General features: G+C 45.9%; 1 non-coding gene across 1 annotated transcript; it reads left to right on the forward strand.

Annotated features, from left to right (window-relative positions):
- Window positions 1-587: 587 nt before the first annotated feature.
- Window positions 588-661, forward strand: trnay-gua (transfer RNA tyrosine (anticodon GUA)). The gene has a single exon. It is a non-coding gene; the product is annotated as a tRNA-Tyr (tRNA).
- The last annotated feature ends 5,853 nt before the right edge of the window (window positions 662-6,514 follow it).

The following is a 6,514-nucleotide window of genomic DNA, read 5'->3' on the forward strand; positions in this document are numbered from 1 at the left end:
TTGCAACTTTAGCATCATGCATTGTAGTCGTGCAGATGCAGTGTGGAGACGATTTTTAAAGATAGTTATGAGTGGCTGATGATCAGTTTAAACAGCTGCAGGATGACCATCTATGAAGTCATGAAAGTTCTAAAAGACGAAGACAAAAGGAAAGGGTTCCTTTTCAATTTGGGCATAGCAAGTTTTAGTGTCAGTGAGGGCCCTTTGTGCAAAGGCTGGTAGAGTGCCATTCTGGATGTGTGCCACATCAAGTCCATGCTGGGAGGCTTCTGCTAATATGAGTTATGGGTGCTTGAATGTCAACATGTTGTACCACCAATGGAGCTGTGAGTGCCTGCTTGCATCTGTTGAAGACCGCTGTGTGGTTCTCCTGCCTGCACCATTCAACATCCTGATGGACAAGCTGACAAAGAAGCCCAGTGACCTCATTATAACTAGGAATGAACTTAGAAAGAGCATTTGTCATACCAAAAAACTGCTGTAGGGAATGCGTGCCCGCTGGAATGGCCATCTGTCATATAACCATTGTCTTGTCTGGATCAGGATTTACACCACCAGCTGTGATTAGATGACCCATGTTAGGTGTCGTCTCTGTGGCGCAATCGGTTAGCCCGTTCAGCTGTAAACCAAAAGGTTGGTGGTTCGATCCCACCCAGAGACGAAGTGTTATCCCACCCCCGGATGAAGTGTTTTAGGGGCTGGTTTAGCACAGGGCTAAATTGCTGACTTTGAAAGCAGACCAAGGGAGGCCAGCAGCACAGTTCAATTCCTGTACCAGCCTCCCCGAACAGGCGCCGGAATGTGGTGACGAGGGTCTTTTCATAGTAACTTCATTTGAAGCCTACTTGTGACAATAAGCGATTTTCATTTCATTTCATTTCATAAGGAACCTGGTTGAGTCTGAAACTGTTCTTCGCAGGGTTAATCTTCAACAGTATGGTCTTAATTCTGTTGATGACGAGACAAAGACTTACATCATATTCTTGTAAGAATATACCCTCCAGCATTTTCTTGGTATTATCTGCCTACCAAAGACATGAATGTGGTTAATTTCGAGAATTCGCATCTAACAACATCAGCCAGAACAACACATTTTGCATCAAAATGCTGAACACCTCAGCATATCTGCTATTACCTGCTCTACTGTCTTCATCATAGGATGATGACGTCTGAGCAGCATTTTGTTCAAGTGAACTGGGTCAATGCATATCCTGACCGTGCCATTTTCTTCACTGTGGCCCCCATTGCTGACGCCCATTCTGTGGCTTCATCTATAGTTTTGATACCTCTGCTGTCATTCAATGCAGCTCACTAAGTACTTTCTGCTTCGTGGCTACTGGTACTATTCTTGGAGCACAGACCGTTGGTCTGGGGCTTGGTGTTATAGAGCATGTGCTTCCAGACCAAGTTGAACGAGCCCCAGTGAAATGGTGTCCTGAAGACCGAATAGTGGCCTTACATTCTGGTCAACTGTATGAAACTTGAAACTGCCCTGCTTGCAGTGGAGAGTGGCTACACCTTCGGTGTGGAAAGTTAGTCTGCCATAAGCTACGAGGTCCGGCTGAGTGCTGGGGTCTGGTGCTACATATGGGTCTAGTTTACGCAACATTCAACTGGTCAACATATTACACTTTGCTCCAGTGTCAATCTTTACCTTCAACCTTTCATTACAGCGAATTACATTGAGAATGGACAGGATCTTATCCTTTTCTCTGACAGTGTTGAAACCTTTGCAGTAGAGTGTTGTTAGAAGCTCCAAAGTATTGCTGCTTTGTTTGAGCCCCAGTTCATTCACCTACTGATGCTACTACCCCTTGAGGACCGAACAGCGGCCATATTGCTGATGGCAAATCTGCAGCATTTGGCAAAATGATTCCATTTTCTACATTTGTTGCATCTTTTATCATATGTGAAACACGTTGTTCCGTTCGGAGGGTCCTGGCACTGCAGTTGGAACTGGGCGTGCCCTCTGCTGTGAATACTTTTGTTTCCCGCCTTAAATTCCTGTTTCATTACTCTGATTGTTCATTTAATGTGCAGGAACTAATGTCTGTTTGCAACGTTAAATCTTTCTCCCACTTCTCTCACAGCAGCTGCTTGTGGACTAGATTGCTGTGAGTTTCACCAACTATTCGTCCCTGACGAGCTCATCAGTGAGACTTCAAAATGCACATTTCTTTGCCAAGGTTTTCAGGGTAGCCGTGTAAAATTATATTGATTCATCTGCTCTTTGCTTTGTTGAATTGAATGATGTCTGGCAAGAATTATGTTTCATTAAACTGGAAGACAAACATTTTTAAATTCTTTCAGGGTCCTCTTTTTCCTCCTCTGTAAAACAAATTTCTCAATGGTCTTGGAGACCACTAAGTTTAATAAGGCAGAAGAAGCCTGTACATTTTTAGACCTGTCAGGCAACAGAACGCCGCAGTAAATAGGGGATCATGTTGGATCACGCGAGGCGTTGCGAGCCGGGTGGATCCCGGGAGCAGGGTCTGCCGGCTTTCATCGGTCACGCTGCGCCGCGGAAGGCTGGTTTTCCGGCGCAGCGTGGCAGTTGGATAGCGCCTATGTATTGAGTAGCAGAGTTTTGGATGGTCTGGATTTTGTGGAGACTGCAGGCTGTGCTCATGTGATGACATGACAACAGATTAGGTAATTGTGGGCGGGATCACTTTTTGGTTTATATGTATATTAGAGCAAGGCAATAATCCTCTCTAATGTGCAGACTCCCGAGGTACCTAAGGCTTTAGGATTCAACCCCTTTGCCTCAGAGACCTTGGATGAGCGTCGTTAAGCACTGGTTCACACAAATGGGGACCATGTGGAACGGCATTCGTGGGGTCTCCGAGGGAATTGGAAGCCCTAGCTGCAGGTCTTTTGGGCAGGGTGGTAACCTGGCACTGCTGGTGCTATCTGGGCTCCCTGGCAGTGCCAGTCTGGCACCTTGGCAGTGTCACCTGGGTGTCAGACTGACACTGACAAGGTGCCCAGGTGGCACTGCCAGCTGACATGGGCATTGCCAGGTTGGCATTGCCAAGATGCCAAGCTGGCATTTTCTGCATGTGCGCGATCAGGCTGGGGTGCCATGTGTGGGTCTCGGAGAGGGGGGTCCATAGTGTGTTAGGGCTCGGGGGGGAGGTTGGGTATCATTTTGGGGCCTCGGAGATCGGGACACCATGTAACAATGGCGTCCCAATCTCTCGCTACACGTGGAGCTCTGGTGAACAGAGCCCCTCCCACTGTACAAAACTGGGCTAAGTATGGCCTTGGCCGCACGTTTCCCCGTTCAGGCCTTTGTATCATGCAAAGCACATTGAATAGCCATGTGTTTCTCGGCATTGCGAATGCCGGGAAACACGCGACTAAACGCGCTCGCTAGGGGACTTTGTTCCCTTTTGAGAGAATCGTGCGTTAATTCTGCACCAAGTTCTAGTTATCCATCAATTCCAACCTGCATTAGCTACTCGGCCCCATTGTGTCAAATTAATATTTTTGTCTTTGCGTTTCAATCCCTGCTAAGTTCCCCAGGACCCAGATATCTTTGCATCTTCCAACCCTACCATTCACTCCTGCTCTTCCCCCACTTAATTCATTCCTTTATTCCAGCTGGCTGTCTTGTGTCTTCATAGAATTTACAGTACAGAAGGAGGCCATTCAGTCCATCGAGTCTGCACCGGCCCTTGGAAAGGGCCCAAGCCCACACCTCCAACCTCCTCGTAACCCCCCCCCCACCCCAACTTTTTTGGACTCTAAGGGCAATTTAGCATGGCCAACCCACCCAACCTGCACATCTTTGGACTGTGGGAGGAAACCGGAGCACCTGGAAGAAACCCACGCAGACACGGAGAGAACGTGTAGACTCCGCACAGCCAGTGATCTAATCCGGGAATCGAACCTGGGACCCTGGAGCTATGAAGCAACAGTGCTAACCACTATGCTACCATGCTGCCCACAAACGCATGTTCTCTTCATCTTCATCCATCATAAGCAACCGTGTCTTCAGCCATTGGCAATCCACCGTTGGAGTTCCTTCCCTATAATCCCTCCATCTCGACCGACCCATCCCTCCCAAAGATTCCTCTTAATACCCACATCTGCAACAGCTTTTCACCTTCCCTCTCAAAATGTATTTCTTTCTTGGGCTGATGCCAGTTTACCTCATTCCTTTAAGAAGCACTACGGAATGTTTTTTCTACATTAAACATGCACTTGATGACAATCTCATTGTTGTCCAAGCCCAGCTGTCGAGCTAAGCCATTATTTCAACCTGTTATCCCACTGAAGCCAATGTAAAAGCGATTTTAGCCCATCTAATAGTTACCACAGTTCAAAGTAACTGCATGTAAAGCACTTTGAGACATTACTCAGATGTGACAAAGTGTTGTGTGAGCAAGTTTTCCAATAAATAATTTACCTCCAAAAAAGATTTCCATAAATAATGAAAAACTTCACACAATTGCAATATAGTAACTATGTTCAGTGAATCATGCAACCTCAAGAATGTGCACTAGCACCAAATTACAGCTCCTAGAATTAAGGCCATGAAAACAGCGGTGAATATTTTTTTTCCTGTTTCTCTTAAATTGAAGTCCCACTATTTTGCTGGTTTATAAAGGCAGGCTATAAAGAAAAATCACATGCAGTCTGAATTCAAATCCTAAATTCCTTTCTGGAAAAAGGTGAACAAATGATGCTTGCAGTCTATTTTTTAAAATGGAACTTGTGAATTTGACGTGCACAACCTAATTGTCCATGCGGTCACATTGAGCTGCACGTCGGATATTCTGAACATATCAGTTAAAATAAGCACATTGCATTGAAGCAGTAAAGAAGGCAAGAATCAGACAGATAGAAAGACTGGGTGCTTAATCCCGGCCGCTCTCAGCAGGGCTCTATTCTTCACAGGGAAAGTTATTATCACAGATAGGTGTGACTGGGTACAATAGGTAATTGGATATATTTTGAGGAGGCCAGAATCAATCAAAAAGGGTTGGACTTGTCCGGCAAAATGATTCCTTTCAAGTTAACATATCTCGTGCACGGCGAGCTGTAATGTTCTTGTGTTTGACACAAGGGTAGGAAAATCACCTCAGATTCCTACTCCTGCCTTTGCTGAGAAGTATGCACATGGCGATATTGGTTGAAAATAAACCTGGGTATAGCCACAATGCTGCCACAGTCCAATAGCTTGCCAAAATGTCCAGCCTCACACAATGAACGGCACGACCAGAGGGATCTTGGTGTGCATGTCCAAAAATCACTAAAGAGAGTAAGACAGATGGATACGATGGTTAAGAAGGTATATGGGATTTGTCTTTATTAGCTGAGGCAAGGGAGGTGTATAAAACCCTTGTTGGGCCACAGCTTCAGTACAATGTACAGTAATGGTCGCCACGCTATAGGAAGGATGTGATTTCACTAGAATGGGTTCAGAGGAGATTCACATGGATATTGCCTGGGCTGAGTATTTCAGTTAGAACATAGAACATAGAACAGTACAGCACAGTACAGGTCCTTCAGCCCATGATGTTGCGCCGACCATTTATCCTACTCCAGATCAACCTAACCTACACCCCTTCAATTTACTGCTGTCCATGTTCTTGTCTAAGAGTCGCTTAAATGTCCCTAATGACTCTAACTCCACCACCTCTGCTGGCAGTGCATTCCACACACCCACCACTCTCTGTATAAAGAACCTACCTCTGACATCTCCCCTATACCTTCCTCCAACCATCTTAAAATTATGTCCCCTCGTGACAGCCATTTCCACCCTGGAGAAAGATGTCTGGCTATCCACTCTATCCATGCCACTCATCACCTTGTACACCTCTATCAAGTCACCTCTCTGCCTTCTTCGCTCCAGTGAGAAAAGCCCTAGCTCCCTCAACCTTTCTTCATAAGACATGCCCTCCACAATATTCCAAGTGTGGTCTAACTCGAGTTTTATAAAGCTGCAGCAAAACCTCGCGGCTCTTAAACTCAATCCCCCTGTTAATGAAAGCCAACAACCATACGCCTTCTTAACAACCCTATCAACCTGGGTGGCAACTTTGAGGGATCTATGTACGTGGACCCCAAGATCCCTCTGTTCCTCCACATTTCCAAGAATCCTGTCTTTAACCCTGTATTCAGCATTCAAATTCGACCTTCCAAAATGAATCACTTCACATTTATCAAGGTTGAACTCCATCTGCCACTTCTCAGCCCAGCTCTGCATCTTGTCAATGTCCTGCTGTAACCTGCAACAACCCTCAACACTATCTACAACTCCCCCAATCTTCGTGTCATCGGCAAACTTACTAACCCACCCTTCCACTTCTTCATCCAAGTCATTTATAAAAACCACAAAGAGCAGAGGTCCCAGAAAAGATCCTTGCGGAACACCACTGGTCACTGACCTCCAGGCGGAATACTTTTCATCCACTACCACTCGCTGTCTTCTTTCGGCCAGCCAATTCTGTATCCAGACAGCAATTCTGTATCCAGACAGCCAAATTTCACTGTTTCCCATGCC

The sequence above is a fragment of the Scyliorhinus torazame genome, chromosome 14 (genome assembly GCF_047496885.1).
Source record: "Scyliorhinus torazame isolate Kashiwa2021f chromosome 14, sScyTor2.1, whole genome shotgun sequence".
NCBI lineage: Eukaryota > Metazoa > Chordata > Chondrichthyes > Carcharhiniformes > Scyliorhinidae > Scyliorhinus > Scyliorhinus torazame.